Source organism: Mustelus asterias, chromosome 1 (assembly GCF_964213995.1).
Source record: "Mustelus asterias chromosome 1, sMusAst1.hap1.1, whole genome shotgun sequence".
Taxonomy (NCBI): Eukaryota; Metazoa; Chordata; class Chondrichthyes; order Carcharhiniformes; family Triakidae; genus Mustelus; species Mustelus asterias.
The window spans coordinates 50,546,284-50,566,785 of NC_135801.1; positions in this window are offsets into that span (position 1 = coordinate 50,546,284).

The following is a 20,502-nucleotide window of genomic DNA, read 5'->3' on the forward strand; positions in this document are numbered from 1 at the left end:
AATGTTCAGTTCCCATCCCTGGTCATCCCGACTAATCCTGACTACATCAAACCCATTTATATCTATATCGATTAATTCATCCATTTTATTACAAATGTTTTGCACGTTAAGGCACAAAGCCCTAAGGCTTGTCTTTTTAACATTCCTTGTCCCATTCCCATTATTTTTCACTGGGGCCCTGATTGATTCTGGCCCTAGATTTCTCTGCCTATAACCTTTCCCATTCCCTTTCTGTCTTTTGCTCTTATCCTTGCTTCCTCCTCCTCTAGGTCCTTGCTTAGATCTGCATCCCCCTGGCATTTTAGTTTAAACCCTCCCAAATCACTCCAGCAAATACTCCCCCTAGGAAATCAGTCCCATTTCTTCCCAGGTGCAACCTGTCCATTTGTACTGATCTCACCTCCCCCAGAACCAGTACCAACATCCCAGAAAACTGAAACCCTCCCCCTCGTACCATCTCTTCAGCCACATATTAATTTGATATGTCCTGCTGTTTCTCCTCAGACTAGCACGTGGCCCAGATAGTAATCCTGAGATCACTACCTTTGAGGTCTTATTTTTAACTTACTTCCTAACTCCCGATATTCTGCTTTTTGGACCTCATCACTTTTTTGAGCTATGTACCCAATGTGTACCATGACCACTGGCTGTTCACCCCCCACCCTTCAGAATGTCCTATAGCCACTCAGATGTGACCCTAACACGAGAGAGGCAACATAGCATCCTGGAGTCTTATTTGCTAGCATATCTATTCCTCTCACAATTCAACCCCCTATAACAATTGCATTCCTGCACTTTTTATTCCTCTCCAATGCAGCAAAGCCAACTGTGGTGCAACGAATTTGGCTGTTGCTGCTTTCCCCTGAGAGTCCATTCCCGCAACAATATTCAAAGCAGTATATCTGTTTTACAGCATAATGTCCACAGGAGATTCTAGCAATGCCTGCTCAGTCCTCTTACTCTGCCTGGCGGTCACCCATTTCTGCTGGTGGAGTCTTAGCCTACAGTGTGATCACCTCTCTACACGCGCTATCCATGATTATCTCCACCTTGCAGATGCCCCATGGGGTAACCAGCTGCCACTCCAGTTCCTAAACCCTGGCTTCCAAGAGCTGCAGCTGGAGGCACATCTTGCACACATGCTGGCCCTGGACATTGGAAATGTTCCTGCTTCCCACATAGAGCAAGAGGAGTACACCATGGCTTTTAGCTCTCCTGCTATGACTTACCCCTTTAAATTAAACCTTTTGGAAGATACTTAAAATAATATCAATTAACCTAGGGCCCTTTTTCACTCATCTTCCTTAATAAAGAATATAGCCCTTATAATCTATAAACCACAAAATAAAGACCTTACAAATTATAAGTGTAATGATAGTAGTGCAAATGATATAAGCATATATTGTTTTTATTATGTTTAAGGGGAATATTTAAAAATTCAGCTTAGTTGGTATGTCTGGAGGGAATACAGCTTAGATGCTGGGAGAGCAAGATAATTATTCATTTTAGCCATGTAGCGTTTACTTAGAGCAAATGGACTTTTGTTTATAAAAATGGTGCCCTGACATTTTTGATTAAAGGAATGGAATGTGGATTTAGATAGGCAGTGTCATGTGATGAAGTGGTTAATGAGAGGAGCTAGGTCTATAGCAGAGAAACAGCTTGTTAGTTCTAGCTGGGAGTTCCGCAGGCTGCTCTGAAAGTCATTTTCTCTCTGAACATTACAAGACTTTGTACACTCACTATAGCAAGTATTGTGCATAAGCTATCAAGCAGCACCTGCTCAGTAATAATCTGCTCAGTTACGCCCAATTTGGGTTTTGCCAGGGTCACTTACCTCCTCACCTCATTACAGTCTTGGTTCAAACATGGACAAAAGAGCTGAGTCCCAGAGGTTGAGGTGAGAGTGGCAGCCCTTGACATCAAGGCCACATTCGACGAAGTGTGGCACCAAGGAGCCCTAACAAAACTGGAATCAATGGGTATTGGGGGCAAACTCTCCACTGCTTGGAGTCAAAACCTGGCACACAAGAAGATGGGTGTGGTTGTGGGAGGGGTCAGTCAACTCAGCTCCAGGACATCTCTGCAAGACTCCCTCAGGGTACTGTCCTAGGCCTAACCATCTTCAGCTGCTTCATCATTGACCCTTCCTCCATCATAACGTCACAGGTGGGATCACCAATGATGGCACATTGTTCAGCATTATTCGCAACTCCTCAGATACTGAAGCAGTCCATGTTCGAATGCAACAAGATCTGGACAATATCCAGGCTTGGGTTAACAAGTGGCAAGTCACATTCATGCCAGACAAATGCCAGGTAATGACCATCGCCAATAAGAGAAAATCTAAGCATCGCTCCTTGACATTTAATGGTGTTGTGATCACTGAATCCCCCACCATCAACATCCTTAGGGTTACCATTAACCAGAAACTCAACTCGACTCACCAGTGGCTCCAAGAGCAGGTCAAAGGCTAAGAAAAGATTCAGGCCAAAGAGCAGGTCAAAGGCTTACAAAAGGTTCAGGGAGCGAGGTAATGTTAGAGATCTTGAAGAGTATATGGCTAATAGGAAGGATCTTAAGAAGGAAATTAGGAGAGCCAGAAGGGGTCATGAGAAGGCCTTGGCAGGCAGGAGTAAGGAAAACCCCAAGGCATTCTACAAGTATGTGAAGAGCAAGAGGATAAGACGTGAACGAATAGGACCTATCAAGTGCGACGGTGGGAAAGTTTATATGGAACCGGAAGAAATAGCAGAGGTACATAATGAATACTTTACTTCAATATTCACTATGGAAAAGGATCTTGGTGGTTGTAGTGCAGACTTGCAGCGGACAGAGAAGCTTGAGCATGTAGATATTAAGAAAGAGGATGTGTTGGAGCTTTTGAAAAGCATCAAGTTAGATAAGTCGCCGGGACCGGATGAGATGTACCCCAGGCTACTGTGGGAGGCGAGGGAGGAGATTGCTGAGCCTCTGTCGATGATCTTTGCATCATCAATGGAGACGGGAGAGGTTCCAGAGGATTGGAGGATTGCGGATGTTGTTCCTTTATTCAAGAAAGGGAGTAGAGATAGCCCTGGAAATTATAGACCAGTGAGTCTAACCTCAGTGGTTGGTAAGTTGATGGAGAAGATCCTGAGAGGCAGGATTTATGAACATTTGGAGAGGTATAATATGATTAAGAATAGTCAGCATGGCTTTGTCAAAGGCAGATCATGCCTTACGAGCCTGATTGAATTTTTTGAGGATGTGACTAAACACATTGATGAAGGAAGAGCAGTAGATGTAGTATATATGGACTTCAGCAAGGCATTTGATAAGTGCAAGGCTTATTGAGAAAGTGAGGGGGCATGGGATCCAAGGGGACATTGCTTTGTGGATCCAGAACTGGCTTGCCCACAGAAGGCAAAGAGTGGTTATAGATGGGTCATATTCTGCATGGAGGTCGGTCACCAGTGGAGTGCCCCAGGGATCTGTTCTGGGACCCTTACTCTTTGTGATTTTTATAAATGACCTGGATGAGGAAGTGGAGGGATGGGTTGGTAAGTTTGCTGATGACACAAAGGTTGGAGGTGTTGTGGATAGTGTGGAGGGATGTCAGAAGTTGCAGCGAGACATTGATAGGATGCAAGCCTGGGCGGAGAAGTGGCAGATGGAGTTCAACCCAGAAAAGTGTGAGGTGGTTCATTTTGGCAGGTCAAATAGGATGGCGGATATAATATTAATGGTAGGACTCTTGGCAGAGTGGAAGATCAGAAGGATCTTGGGGTCCGAGTTCATAAGATACTCAAAGCAGCTGTGCAGGTTGAGGCTGTGGTTAAGAAGGCGTATGGTGTACTGGCTTTCATCAATCGAGGAATTGAGTTTAGAAGTCATGAAATAATGTTGCAGCTATATAAGATCCTGGTCAGACCACACTTGGTGTACTGTGCCCAGTTCTGGTCGCCTCATCACAGGAAGGATGTGGAAGCCATAGAAAGGGTGCAGAGGAGATTTACAAGGATGTTGCCTGGATTGGGGAGTATGCCTTATGAGGATAGGTTGAGTATGCTCGGCCTTTTCTCCTTGGAGAGACGAAGGATGAGGGATGACCTGATCGAGGTGTATAAGATGTTGAGAGGTATTGATTGAGTGGATAGTCAGAGGCTTTTTCCCAGGGCTGAAATGGTTGCCACAAGAGGACACAGGTTTAAGGTGCTGGGGGGTAGGTACATAGGGGTAAGTTTTTCACTCAGAGGGTGGTGGGTGCGTGGAATGGGCTGCCAGCAACGGTGGTGGAGGCGGATTCGATAGGGTCTTTTAAGAGACTTTTAGATAAGTACATGGAACTTGGTAAGATAGAGGGTTATAGGTAAGCCTAGTAACCGCTAAGGTAGGGACGTGTTCGGCACAACTTTGTGGGCTGAAGGGCCTGTATTGTGCTGTAGTTCTTCTATGTTTCTATGAATACAGCAGCAAGTAACTCATCTCCCAACTCCCCAAAGCCTGTCCACCATCTCCAAGGCACAAGTCAGGAGTATGATGGAATGCTCCCCACTTGCCTGGATGGGTGCAGCTCAAACAACACTCAAGAAGCTTGATATCATCCAGGACAAAGCAGCCCGTTTGATTGGCACCACATTTACAAACATCCACTCCCTCCACCACTGGCGCTCAGTAGCAGCATTGTGTACTATCTACATGATGCACTGCAGAAATTCACCAAAGATCCAGCACGTCCCAAACCCATGACCACTTCCATCTCGAAGGACAAGGGCAGTAGATACATGGAAACACCACCCCTTGCAAGTTCCCCTCCAAGCCACTCACCATCCTGACTTGGAAATATATCGCCGTTCCTTTGCAGTTACTGAGTCATAAACGTGGAATACCCTCCCTAACGGCATTGTGGGTCAGTCCACACCACGTGGACTGCAGCGATTCAAGAAGGCAGCTCACCATTACCTTCTAAAGGGCAGGGCAATGGATGCTGGTCCGGCAGCAATGTTCATGTCCCACAAATGAATAAAAAACAATTATGGTTGCTCACTATATTTAAAGTGACATTTAAGTCTCTAAGCGGATGTTGCTTATTTGAAACTGAAATAGTGATGTTAAACATTAAAGTTGTTTCCTTTTCATTTTTAAATATTTCTCAACTGTTAAATGTTAAGCTGCTTTATTTGTTAGAGTATGTTATTAATAACTGTTATTAAATTATGTTCATTTTACGATAAATGATCTCTAATTTGTCAGTGAAATTATTCCTGGAGTGAAGCATCCTATCCTCACATTTATGCCAAAATAGAAAAATTGCTGCGGTCTAGTCTGGCATCCTAATGTAACTTGGAGTTCTGGTCCAGTACGCTAATGTAAGCGATAAAAATAGTAAATAGCTACCCTACCGTACTAACCCAATCATCTGCTCTGACTTGCCCACGCCACTTCTTGAATCCTGATGTCACCTCAGGAGCTCTAAATTCCAAGCTAATCATCAGATTTCTCACTGAACTCCCTTGTTGTTCTCAATCTCCTGACAACCAACTCTTCCTTGTCGCCTCTACTGCAGATCCACATGCTGGAATGCACCCAAAGCAGAAATTCTGCTCCATGATTGGACTTAATGGAGCAGCTACTGGCAATGCCTTTCTCTTGTCACAACTTGAAATCTGGATAGTACTAACCTGAATGCTTTCCAGTGGATCATTGTGCCATATTAGGAAGATAGTGGACAGGCCTGATACCATCAGTGCAATGCAAAGTTTCTTCCAGATAGCCAAAGTTATGAATAAAATTGGGTGATCTGTGTGCCAACTGGTCTTTCATAAGGTGCTGTGAAGGAGAGAGTGCATTGCGAAGTTGGTAGGCTGACATGTATCTTAATCTTTTAAGTCAACGGAAAGCAGGGTGGGCTGCACAGTGTTTCGTACAGTTTGCACGTTCTCCCCATGTCTGCGTGGCTTTCCTCCGGGTGCTCCGGTTTCCTCCCACAGTCTGAAAGACATGCTGGTTAGGTGCATTGGCCTGAGGGAATTTCATTGCAGTGTTAATGCAAGCCTTACTTGTGACTAATAAATAAACTTTACTTTACTTTAGAGTGGTATTTTATATGCACTTGAATTCCAAGTGTTCTTTTCCAAGAATTGAAGTCCAACACCTGGAGCACAAATTTGGGAGAGAAGATTATTCTTCCAGATTGTATGCAGCTTTGAACAAATGTCCAAAGTGACTATGTGAGGAAAGTTTCTTCTGGTTATTATGTATTATTGACATTATACATTCGCTGTGATTTTTCCCCCAAAAAAATACATTTCCAGTTTTTCTCGATTTGGCAATTGGGATTTTTAAATGACTTTGAAACCCAAGGAACTGTTTGCTTCTGGGCATAAATGCACATCGTGGACTATAGCAAACTGCCATATCTACTTATTACTTTACTCATGAAAATGTAGATTCATGGATGTTGCAGGAGTCTATCCCAAATAATTATTGATTTATTGTTTTTGGGATATCACTTTAAAGGAATATGCAAATAAACAAGTAGTCTTGTTGTATGTCACCAGCAGCCAGCATCGTGTGTGTAAGAGTTGCAGCTGCTCTGTTCTTGTGGGTCCTGGTTGCTGAATCCATGAAGTAGACCTGGGTGTCATACCATATCTTCACAAAAACAAAAGCTACATATAATTTACCAGTCCTGGTATGAGACTGGTGAATTTGTCCAAAATATACGTAAAAATGCTATATTATGGCAGTGATGTGAATGAGAAGACAAGAAGTCAAGCCATGGATAAGATCTGGAGCAATGCAGAGGCTGTATGTGCATCAAAACAGGGTCCCTCTACAGACAGTGGACACTATTTTACTATTTTTGTTTAAGTGCTGGGCAGACTTGAACCTTCAATTGAGCCTCCAACTTCACATGTGCAAAACGAAAATAATATTGCTCCCCTGCCACATCCCTCCCCGACCGGATAATGCCTCCCGTTGGCCCCCACGGACATTGCCCTCTCCCCCAACATACTGACCCCTTTATCGCCCCACCCCCCACCACCCTGACCGCAAGCAAAGTGGCAGTGCCCCTTCCCTGCCCCCCCCCACCCCCCCCCCCCCCCCCCCCCCCCCCACCCCCACCCCCCCCACCCCCACCCCCCCCCCCCCCACCCCCACCACCCCCCCCCCCCCCCCCCCCCCCCAACCACCCCCCCCCACCCCCCCCCACCCCCCCCACCCCCCCCCCCCCCACCCCCCCACCCCCCCCACCCCCCCCACCCCCCCCCCCACCCCCCCCCACCCCCCCCCCACCCCCCCACCCCCCCCACCCCCCCCCCCACCCCCCCCACCCCCCCCCCACCCCCCCCACCCCCCCCCCACCCCCCCACCCCCCCCACCCCCCCACCCCCCCCACCCCCCCCCAACCACCCCCCCCACCCCCACCCCCACCCCCACCCCCCCCCAACCACCCCCCCACCCCCACCCCCACCCCCCCTCACCCCCCCCCAACCACCACCCCCCCCAACCACCCCCCCCACCCACCCCCCCCCCACCCCCACCCACCCCCCCCCCACCCCACCCCCCCCCACCCACCCCCCCCCACCCACCCCCCCCACCCCCCCCCACCCCCCCCCACCACCCCCCACCCACCCCCCCCCACCCACCCCCCCCACCCCCCCCCCACCCACCCCCCCCACCCCCCCCCCCACCCACCCCCCCACCCCCCCCCCACCCACCCCCCCACCCCCCCCCACCACCCCCCCTACACCACCCCCCCCCCACCACCCCCCACCCACCCCCCCCACCCCCCCACCCCCCCACCCCCCCCCACCCCCCCCCCCCACCCCCCCCACCACCCCCCCCCCTACACCACCCCCCCCCCCCACCACCCCCCCCCCCCTACACCACCCCCCCCCCCACCACCCAAATGCTCTCCCAAACTGCCTGCAGCTGATCTGCCCTAACAAGAGACAGCTCCGCAAAAACCCCAAAGATGAACAGGCAGGCAGTTAGTGCAGGAAAAGATGTCTAAGAAGCCAGCGCCAAGTTTCACAGAGAGCAACCTCAGCAGGTTGCTGGATGCTACAGAGGCAGGTAGGGCACCCTCTTCCCCCCCCCCGCAGAACGCAGACCCAGTGGAGATGACTGCAAAGCGGCCTGGAGGCAGTTGCCATCTCGGTTGGTGCCATGGCACTGGCTGCCAGAACAGGGAAGCAGTGCCGTAAAAAAGTCAATGATCTCATCCGGGCAGCAAGGAGGAGTGCTTAACCCCATTTAACATCTTCCCCCAAATCACTCCCCGATCCCATGCATGCTTCCAGCCCCTGACCCACCCCCCACCCCCCGAAGCACCTTCTTCCTCCCCTCCACCCCCCCCCCCCCAAAGAGTATCACTGCACTTACCCTCTAAGGGCCACCCTCTGATACTCTGCAGGGGTCACGCCATCATTTATTTCATGGCTCCATCTTTCCCCACAGGAGAAAACTGACCATAACACCCGTGAGAGGGTGAAGAAGGGGGTGGTGAGCCTGACCTCCGGGTCCTCACCCCCTTTGAGGAGCGGGCGCTGGAGCTGTTCAGAGAAGAGGACATCCGAGCTATCAGCAACAGCATGGTCGGGCTGGAATCAAGGAGAGAGCACCTGTCAATCCTCCACTCAATTTGAGGCAATTACTAGGGGGCATGGGTTTAAGGTGCGAGGGGCAAGGTTTAAAGGAGATGTACAAAGCATGTTTATTTACACAGAGGGCAGTGGGTGCCTGGAACTCGCTTCCAGGGGACGCCATGGAAGCAGATACGATAGTGACTTTTAAGGGACGTCTTGACAGATACATAAATGGGATGGGAATAGAGGGATATGGTCCCCAGAGAGGTAGGGGGTTACAATTCAGATGGGCGCTGCAGGCTTGGAGGACCGAAGGGCCTGTTCCTGTGATATAATCTTCTTTGTGCTTTGTTCTGTGTTCAATGGAAAAATGTCAAGCCACATTCTGGCATCCCAGATTCCTCTCCCTCCCTTGCACTTAACCTTGTGTCCTGTTTTTCAGGAAGAGATCCGGACTCAAGGCCCCCACTGCAGTTCCCGGCCATCCTGAGTGTGGTGAACCATAGTTGGCTACCACTATGAGTACTGAACCATAGATGGCCAGCACTATGGGTACTTGTAGATATGTTACTGTTGTCACTGTTGGGGTTAGGGTTGGGGCTGTTCTACCTGTTGATATTGGAGGAGTATAAAGGTCACTGCACTGTCTGGTGACCCTTTAGTCTGGGATTGTATTGTATATAGTGTGCTCCATTCTTGTTAGTAATAAAAGCTTTTATTTCCCGGGTATGATCCAGCCTCCCGAGTGATTTAATCGCGCATCAATTTTATTACTAACAAAATTTTGGTAAAAAAAACCATGGAGCAAATGTTGAAACCCGATCGGCTTACATTAGACCCACATGCGGCAGGAGCATCGAACACTTTCGACCATTGGTTAAAGTGTTTTCAAGACTACATCGATGCCTCAACAGCCATTCAAAACGACGCCGATAGACTGCGGGTCCTCCACGCGAGGGTAAGCGACACCATATACTCATCAATCCACGATGCCCAAGACTACAAAGGGGCCATCGAACTACTTAAGAAACGGTACAACAAACCGCCAAACGAGATCCATGCTCGACACCTTCTAGCCATTCAACGGCGGCAGCCCGGCGAAACGACAGGACAGTACCTGCGCGAACTTCAGCAGCTAGCCAGAGCCTGCAACTGCAAGCCAGTGTCGGCGGCCCAGTATACGAACGACTTGATCTGAGATGCGTTCGTGGCGGGAATCGGCTCATCCTATATTCGCCTGCGGCTGCTAGAGCAAGGTAACCTAGACCTCGCTAAGACGGTGGAATTGGCTGACACGATGGAAACGGCCTCCAGAAGTCTAGAAACTTACCCCACCGACCACGTGAGAACATCGTGGCAAGTACAGCCACCGACTCAACTCTACCCAGCGGCTCCGAAAAACTGCGCGACTGTGCTTTCAACCTCGGACCTGACGACGGCGGCAGCTCCAGGAGGCCCGCGGTGCTATTTCTGTGCATTAGTGAAACACCCTCGGCAGCGATGTCCAGCTAGAACAGTATTTTGCTCCGCGTGTGGAAAGAAAGGGCATTATGCCAAAGTCTGCAGGGCCAAACCACCCTCCAAGCATAGCAGCGCGGCGTGTGATTCTCCAGAGCCTGTCTCCTTGTCTCCAGCTTCTTCGAGGTCTTCCACCACGTGCGATTCCAGAGCGCCGCCATTCCTGACGACGAAGATGCAAGACACGTGCGACCTGCAGGGGCCGCCATTTTTAGCGCCACCGACCACGTGCGATCCATGGGCGCAGCCATTTTGGTCGGCACCGACCGCAGACGACCAGCAGGGGTCATCATCATCAACCATCTCAGCTGCCTGCAGTTGCACTCAAGACCCAACGGTGGCGTCAATCATCCTGGACCAGGCCAGGCCTCACAGACTCGACAAATCCATGATGGGCATAGAGGTAAATGGACGCCTAATTCATTGTTTGTTTGACAGCGGGAGCACGGAGAGTTTCATTCACCCTGACACTGTGAAACGGTGCGGTCTCCGAGTACGGACTGTCAGACAGACAATTTCGATGGCGTCGAGGTCCCGGTCTGTTACCGTGCTAGGGAGCTGCGTGGTCAACCTAACGGTGCGGGGCACAGTCTATGAGAACTTCAGGCTCCTTGTGTTACCGCACCTTTGCGCTCCGATACTCCTGGGACTAGACTTTATGGTCCATCTGAGGAGTGTAACTCTGCAGTACGATGGGCCACTCCCTCCACTTTCAGTGGGAGCACAGCAGCCTCCAAATTGCCCAGCGCGCTCCACGTGTAGCCTCTTGACACTCAGAATCACCCCACCATCCTTATTCGAGAATCTCGTGCCAGGCTGCAAGCCCATCGCAACTAAGAGCAGGCGTTACAGCGCTGAGGATCGGATCTTTATTCGATCTGAAGTTCAGCGGCTCCTCAGGGAAGGGATCATTCAACCTAGCACTAGTCCATGGAGAGCGCAAGTCGTGGTGGTTAAAACTGGAAACAAACCCCGGATGGCCATAGACTATAGTCAGACCATTAATAGATATACGCAGCTGGATGCGTATCCTCTCCCGCGCATATCTGACATGGTCAACCATATTGCGCAGTACCGGGTGTTCTCCACCATTGACTTGAAGTCAGCTTACCACCAGCTCCCCATTCGCCCAGAGGACCGAAAATATACGGCCTTTGAGGCGGATGGTCGTCTTTACCACTTTTTTAGGGTTCCCTTTGGCGTCACGAATGGGGTCTCGGTCTTCCAGCGTGCAATGGACCGAATGGTGGACCAGAACGGGCTGCGGGCTACCTTCCCGTACCTGGATAACGTCACTATCTGCGGCCATGACCAGCAGGACCACGATGCCAATCTTCTTAGATTTTTACGCACTGCGTCTCGCCTGAATCTGACCTACAACAGGGAGAAGTGTGTATTTAGCAAGCGCCGCCTAGCAATTCTCGGATACGTGGTGGAAAACGAGGTCCTTGGCCCTGATCCAGACCGTATGCATCCCCTCCTTGAACCTCCCCTGCCCACTAGTATCAAAGCACTGAGAAGATGCTTAGGTTTCTTTTCATACTATGCACAGTGGGTTCCCAATTATGCGGACAAAGCCCGTCCGCTCATCAAGTCTACCTCTTTTCCCCTAGCAGCAGAGGCTCGCTTAGCCTTTGAAGGGATAAAAGCCGACATCACGAAAGCCACGATGCACGCTGTTGATGAGTCCATCCCTTTTCAGGTGGAGAGTGATGCATCTGATTTCGCCCTGGCCGCCACACTTAACCAAGCGGGCAGGCCCGTCGCCTTTTTCTCTCGCACCCTCCAAGGCCCCGAAATTCGGCACTCCGCGGTGGAAAAAGAGGCCCAGGCCATTGTGGAGGCCGTCCGGCATTGGCGCCATTACTTGGCGGGAAAACGATTCACCCTGCTCACGGACCAGCGGTCCGTGGCGTTCATGTTCAACAACACGTTACGGGGTAAGATCAAAAATGATAAAATCTTGAGGTGGAGAATCGAACTCTCCACCTACAACTATGATATCATGTACCGTCCAGGGAAGCTCAATGAGCCCTCAGACGCCCTGTCGCGTGGAACATGTGCAAGTGTGCAGGAGGATCGATTACAGGCCCTCCACAATGATCTCTGCCATCCGGGGATCACTCGGCTCTTCCATTTCGTAAAGGCCCGGAATCTACCCTACTCAGTGGATGATGTCAGGTCCATAACCCGAAGCTGCCAGGTATGCGCTGAATGCAAACCGCACTTCTACCGACCTGACAGGGCACACCTCATTAAAGCCACTCGCCCTTTTGAAAGACTGAGTGTGGACTTTAAGGGCCCCCTTCCGTCGACAGATCGGAACGTGTACTTTCTCAACGTGATTGACGAGTACTCACGATTCCCTTTTGTCATTCCCTGTTCAGATATGACCGCTGCCACGGTTATCAAAGCATTACAGGATCTTTTCACCCTGTTCGGTTACCCCAGCTATATCCACAGTGATAGGGGCTCGTCATTTATGAGTGACGACTTGAGGCAATACCTGCTCTCAAAAGGGATTGCCTCAAGTAGAACTACGAGTTACAACCGAAGGGGTAACGGGCAGGTTGAAAGAGAAAATGCTACAGTCTGGAAGGCTGTCTTACTGGCGTTGAGGTCTAAGGGTCTTTCAGTCTCCCGTTGGCAAGAGGTACTTTCTGATGCGCTCCATTCCATCCGGTCCCTCCTGTGTACGGCAACCAACGCTACTCCACATGAGAGGATGTTTTCCTTCCCTCGGAAGTCTTCCTCTGGGACCTCATTGCCATCTTGGTTGATGTACTCAGGACCTGTCCTCCTGCGGCGGCATGTTAGGACCCGCAAGTCCGACCCTTTGGTTGAACAGGTCCATCTCCTCCATGCCAACCCTCAATATGCCTATGTGGCATATCCTGACGGGCGAGAGGACATGGTCTCTATTAGAGATCTGGCGCCTGCAGGGGACTTGGACACCCCAGTCGCTCCCACACCCCTAGTTAGGGACCCCTTGACCTTTATCTCCACTCCTGACACGGCGCGGGCAGTATCGGGACCACCACTTAATCCTCTTACTCCCGTGTACAGCTTGCCTGAGTCCAGGAGATTGTCACCACCTCGAGGCGTGCTCGAGTCCAGTAGATTGTCGCCACCTCGTGGTCCACCTGTCCGTGAGGAACTGGAGGAGTCACTGGACACCGCCTTGGAGAGAAGGTCACCACGGTTACCAGAACCGGCGTTACCGCCAGTGTTGAGGAGGTCGCAGAGACGGTGCGGTCCTCCAATACGACTGAACTTGTGAATATATGAACAGTTGTTCTGGGTTTTTTTTGCCCTGCCGGCCTTTGTTTTAAAGGAGGGGTGAATGTGGTGAACCATAGTTGGTTACCACTATGAGTACTGAACCATAGATGGTCAGCACTATGGGTGTTTGTACATATGTTACTGTTGTCACTGTTGGGGTTAGGGTTGGGCTGTTCTACCTGTTGGTATTGTTCTGTGGTACACTCCGGTTGGCTCCGCCTACCTGGAGGAGTATAAAGGTCACTGCACTGCCTGGTGACCCTTTAGTCTGGGATTGTATTGTATATAGTGTGCTCCATTCTTGTTAGTAATAAAAGCCTATATTTCCCGGGTACGATCCAGCCTCCCGAGTGATTTAATCGCGCATCACTGAGGCTGACAGCTGCGAAGACTCCTCGGAGGAAGCAGGTGAAGGGACCTCCAAGGTGTCACCATTTTGGCGTCAGCTTCCAACTCACAACTCACCATCCCAGATATTCTCACATCGGTGGGTCCAGTTAGTGGTGATTCTGGGTCACTCTCTGGTGAGCACGACACATCTGATAGTGTACATTGGGTGGAGGAGGGAACGTCCGAGGCTTCTGGCACACAGGGGCCTGCCGGAGGCGAGGACTCAGCTGGCCTCAGGCTACATGCTGGGCCTCTGAGATCACTTCTCCCTCAGCTGCTGGAGATGCAGCAACAGAGCCAGAGAATGCAGGAGGGGCTGACTGCCACACTGGACCAACTGCAACTGCTTTCAGGCAGACCAGCTATTGCCTGTCTTGCGTGGTTCCCAGGCCAACACTGCAAGAGTGGTGTCCACGGTGGAAAACCTGGGGCAGGGAGTCCTCACCATGAGTGGCAGACTCCAAGCGATGGCCGAGTCACAGCAGGCCACAGCGGAGTCCCAGAGGCCCATGGCCGAGTCACAGTAGGCCACAGTGAAGTCCCAGGGGGCAGTTGAGTCACAGCGGGCCACAGTTCAGGGACTCAACAGACTGCTCAAGATTCTGCGGCCCATGGCTGAGAGGCTCGAGAGCTTGCACAAGACCCAGCAGGACAGCACTGAGACACAGCAGACCACGGCAGCCCTTGAGAACGTGGCCCAGTCACAGAGGGCCAAGGCTGAGGGGCTGCAGAGCGTGGCCCAGTCTCAGAGGGCACTTGCTGCGGCTATTGACAGGTGACCCCAGACTCAGGTGGCCATCGCAGAGAGCTCGACCACCATGGGTAGGACACAGGTAGTCCTCCAGGACTGGCAGGGCCAGGTGATGCCAAAGCTTCTGGAGCTCACTGCAGAGGCACCACCGTCCCATGGAGTGACCTAGGGGCTCACAGGAACCCTGAAGGAGGAGGAAAGGCTCGAGCCCATACCGGGGCCTTCCAGCCACGAGACTGTGGCTGCGGGTACACTTTCTGACTCCCCCCTTCCTGACACCGGGGCATCTCAGGGGCAGCGGGATGAAGAGGGTGTCATGGATATGTCCCAGACACCAGAAAGCGGGCAGGGCCCTCAAGGTCGAGGCCCTCCAGAGGATGCCCACCAAGCGCATCGAGCTAAGCAGCTGGCCCCCTCCACCTCCGATGTACATTCTGGGGAGACACCGAGATGTACTGGTAGGCCATTGTGGTGAACCATAGATGGTTATCACTATGGGTACTTGTACATATGTTACTCTTGTTACTGTTGGGGTTAGGGTTGGGGTGTTCCACCTGTTGGTATTGTTCTGTGGTACACTCCGGTTGGCTCCGCCTTCCTATAGGAGTATAAAAGTCACTGCACTGCCTGGTGACCCTTTAGTCTGGGATTGTATTGTTAAGCAGTATGCTCCATTCTTGTTGCTAATAAAAGCCTTTATTTCCCGGGTACGATCCAGCCTCCCGAGTGAATTAATCGCGCATCAGCCATGTAAGGGTAGGAAGTTGTAGTTGCACTATGATGGCACGGGTGAAGGGCTGCACTTGTGAGATAGATTTTTAAATGCCTTAACATTTTCATGTTAGAACTTATTATTTAGACACTTTTATTGTAAACAATGAACATTTTTTCACCACTTACCTGTGACTAATTTGTCTCAGATTTGTCCTGAACAGGAATCCTCTTTCCTTGAGGGATCCTTCATGTTGATGTCAGTTTAGGAGGCCCCTCAATGCTGTGTCACTAAGAAATGAAGCCATTGGTTCTCCAGAACCCACAAGCAATTCCCTCCTTCCCTCACCCCACCTGCCCCGGGGTCCTGTATGGGGTTTACTGATCCCTTACCCATTACACAGGTGTGGGCCCAGGTGCCAGCAATTATGTGGAGCTCAGGTAGGAGTCAGACTAGTTTTCACCAGGGCATCATCATAATGGTGCTTAGCGAGTCATCATCCTCCTGCCTGCCAAAGAAACTTGCTAACACAGCGTACCCAAGCCCACCACTCTGGTGTTACAATGTTGCAGGAGATAGAAGAACTTTGGGGAGGGGAATGGAGCCCACTTGCAGGAACACAGGCCCCTAGTAAGCGAAGCCCGGTGATCAGGGCCTCCCTCGCCGCCCTTGCATCTCTCATTCTTGCTGCCAGCCCTCCAGCACCTAGGTAGTGTTGCTCGGTGTGGTCCTCCTCCTCATGCTGGACAACCTCCTCCCCAGCGACGCCTGGCTGGTCAGCCTCCATGTCCTCCTCCTCCTCCAACAGGTCTCCTCTCTGCTGCACCAAGTAGTGAAGGGCACAGCACATCACCACAATGCGGGAAGAAATCAGGGGGTTCTATTGTAGGGCCCTGCCAGAGCCCTGTGCGTCGCTCCACTATTGAACAGGTGGCAACGTGGGCCTCATTATACCAGGTCTCTGCCTCAGTCACAGACACAGGCATCATCAGCCAAGTCCGAGACGGGTACCCCATGTCACCCATGAGCCATCCCTGCAGCCTGGGCTCAAAGGCCTCTGGTATGTCTGTATTTGTAATCACTACTTGTAATCCCCACAGCTTGCCTGGACCTGCAGAGTCTCACTGGCTGTCCTGTCTGGAGACAAGACACATCTCTTTAGCCTGTCTTGATGCTCTCTCCACTCACATTGTTTGTATCTTAAAGACTTGGTTAGCTGTAAGTATTTGCATTCCAACCATTGTTCATGTAAATTGAGTTTGTGTCTTTATATGCCCTGTTTGTGAACAGAATTCCCACTCACCTGAGGAAGGGGCTTAAGGCTCCGAAAGCTTGTGTGGCTTTTGCTACCAAATAAACCTGTTGGACTTTAACCTGTGTTGTTAAACTTCTTACTATGTCTGCTCTCCTCAGAATAAAACTCTCATGCACACTGCCGGGGTGTCTGGCACAGACGTGCATGATGTTCATCCTATGGTCACAAACCAATTGCACATTTAGGGAATGGAACACTTTTCTATTGATGAATCTTTGTGGATTCTGAAGCAGAGCCTTGAGGGCGATGTGGGTGCAGTCTATAGCACCCTGCACATTAGGCATCCCACAATGAATCCTGCAGCCCAGGCTTCCTGCTGGGCCTGATCCAGGTGAAATTTGATATACTGGCCAGCCCGGGCATATAGGGCATCCACGACCTCCTTGACAAAGGTGTGGATTGCTGACTGTGAAATGCCATATACATCTCCCCTGGGGGTCTGGAAGGAGCCAGTGGCATAAAAGTTCAGAGCAACTGTCAATTTGACAGCCACCGAGAGTGGGTGCCCCCCCTGCCCCGAGGTGCCAGGTCCTGCAACAAGTGGCACAGGTGATGCATTGTCTCCTTTCGGAGCCAGAGCCGTCGGCGGCACACGGTGTCCGACATTTGTTCAAACAGCACTCATATGTGGACTTGCTGGGGTCTCCGCTCCCTCCTTCTCCTGCACCCCTCCGCCCCCGGGTGAATGGCGGCCACTTCCTGCTTCGGGTGGCCGTCTCCCTCTGCTCCTGCAAGTGGTAAGGCCTGGGCCTCCTCTGCCCGCAATTCATACTCCTGCTCATCGTCCTCAGCTCCAGCAGGAACCAAAAGAACAGCAAGATCAATCAGGCTGCATCACAAAAGCCATTTCCTCAATCTGAAGGGCAGGGGGATTTGGAGAAAGGGAGTATCAGATGTATATGGTTACGGAACGCTGCTTGTCCCTAGCCCAGCAACACACAGTGCCCATACTGCCCATCCTCCACAAATGCCTCCCCCAGCAAGACAGCCCCTCCATTCCCCACCCACAGGCCCTCTGGCAACACAGCCCCCCCATTCCTCACCCATAGGCCCTCCAGCAACATACACCCCCCTCCTCCCCCCAGTAACATACACCCAGAACACATGCAGTGGTCAGCATTGCTGCTTAAAAGGTTCTGAGGCTGCAGCAGTGCAATTTCAAAGGGATTTGGGCGCATCCTTCAGCTGGAAGAGGGCTGCGTGCACTAGGACCCAGCAGCATCCCCAAGACCGGATGTCAGTTCTGCAAATCAGACATTGGATACCCTGCTGAACAACAGTCCTCCACCCCCCCCACTCCCCCCAACACACTCACAGAGCCCCCCCGACCCGAAATGCAACATGGCCACCATGAAAGGACTCCCCCACAAGCAGCATGGAGCCGTCTGACGGTAGGCACTTATCTCCTCACTAACCCTCACTGGTGGGCACTGATTCCGGATTGGGTAAAAGCAGTGGTAAAGGCAGACATGCTGGTAAAGTGGGGCGTGCAGCTCGTTAAGTGGATTGAAATACATGCAGATTTATTTAAATTGACTTCGCGCCCGTTTTGGGAGGCTTCCCGATTGTGGCCATCTTTGGGCCTTGGTAAAGTGCGAACCAGCATAGAAGCGGGCACAGATTGGCTACTTGCCTCATGCCCGACTTTACCAAATTTTTGTGTCCAAAAACGGGTGCAACACGATGGTAAAATCCCAGCCAGTGTGTGATGATTGTCCTCTTTAAAGATCAATCTGCAGTTTAAGGGTCACATGACCCTTGGATCCAATCCAGGGGTCGGGGGGGGAGGGTAGATCACCTTTGTAAGCACAGACTTCTGTACTCACAGTCATCTTGAGGGCTGAATGCAGCCACAAGACAACCCCTGACCTGAGGATCTCCAGACCGGCACAAGCCCTCCTAAACACCTGCACCCATACAAGCCCCCCACCCTTTCCCAAACCATGCCAGCGGTTAAGACCCCAACCGTGCCCCAGAGGTTGGTGCCCAATGGTACTCACCGCATAGCTCTTCTTCAGTACTGCTGTGCCTGAGCCATACTTTTAAAGACCAGTAGTGATTTGCATCAGCATGATGCCTTGCCAAAGGCATCGGGGGGAGGTGAGGGGGGGAGCAGGGAAGGGGAGAGCAACTGTGCCGACCTCACTAATGATATCGAAATCCAGTCAGATTTATGCTAAATCAAATGGGCACGAAGCGGTTTGCGCCATTTCAAAGGGGCTGGGAAGATAGCAAATTGTTTGGCGCCGGGCGCGAATCGGATGTTTAGCTTCACATGCTCATTTCCCAGCTCGCTGCATTGATCGCCAGGCACAACGAGGTGGTAAAATCCCCCCCCCCCCCCCCCCCCCCGCCCCTGTGTCTAGAGATGCATGAGGCAAAGAAAGCACATACTTAAGTTTTTTGTCCATAGCTTATTTTTTCCCTGGAACAGGTCACTAGTCTGAAGTCAGAGATTGTAGTTTGAGGGGCATCATTGCACATCAAACATGGCTGAGCAGGAATTTCTCCCATTCTTACAGCCTGCTATAGGCATGTTGGTAGGATTTGCACGTTGACAATCAACTTCTTTTGTCATGTTATGAACACAATTTCTGTAGCTATCAAGTCCTGGAGTGGGACTCGAGGGTGGACCTTCTGGCTCAGAGGTATGGAAGCTGGTCTATCCACTGCATCACAAGACCTCACAAAGTCTCAGTGGTCTATGTAAAATCATGACTTTTTTTAGAACAGTTAACCACCAGGAATAGCAACAGTGCTCCCAATTGTCAGAAAAGAAAGTTAAACACGAACAGTCATGAATTCAAATATTTCAGTGGGTTATTTAATAAAACATCCTTTAGTTCTATTGCCCCATGTGACTGTATGACATTTTCTGTGTCCTATTGAAACATTTCTTCAACTTTCCCCCTGGGGTTCTGTAGAAGGTAGGCTGATGGAGTGAGGGCCCAAGATATTTCCAGGGTTGAAATTTGTAGATTAAGTCAGAATGTATGTATCAACCAATATTTCAAGTAATTTATTCAATCTATGTTGCAATCCTGTGGAATAAAATAAACTCAACATGTGCACTCGATGCAGTAATAGTTATAATCCTGGCTTTGTTCTTATAATTTAATGCAATCTACCAAAGATTAACTAGTGCCTTAGTAAAACATAGTTTTCCGTATTGTTTTCTCCAAATTTCTTACTGGAATATCATTATAGTCAGTTCTACGTTTTTTTTTTATGCACTCAAGAAATATACTGAAATACCATTTAAATCTAAGTAATTCAAAACCCTACTTAATATATCCTAGTTATCGCTTATATTTCAAAGTACTGTATATAGAATTATTTGAGGCTAAGAAAAATGTTTACATCTTTCCTTTCATATGGTTACCACACCAAATGAAACCAAGTGAATTCATCAACTTTTTTCTGCAAAGTATGTTTAAACTTACATTAAACAAAACTGATACTTGATATTTCTAAAATAAAACATTGATCAGCCTAGCGAGAGGAATTCTGTCTACTCAAGAAAAATGAACAAAAATGGTAGGATGTAAAAACATATTTTTAAGTACCCTGCTAATGATTTAGTTTGTTTGGTTCGCTTGTGGTATTAAATCACAGTTTAAATGACAAATCTGCCTTTACCTAATTAATCGTCACACAATAGCGTTCTGTGAACCAAACAAGAATTTTGTTTGTCTCTTTGTACCTTGTAGCACGCTAGCCACAAGATGACAGTTTGCATGTTTTATTAGTAGTCTGGTGTACCACTGACCCGAGCAAAGGAATGATGTAAAAACAAAGAGAAAAAAAATCACGAAAATCTAAAATTCATTCCAATTTCCAGAAATGTTTAGCAGGAATTTCCATATTAATCCCTAAAACTAGATTTTGTAAAATTGGTTCACGCCATATTTTGTGTGCAGGAGTCACAAGTCACGACCTGCCCATAACCCATGTAGAT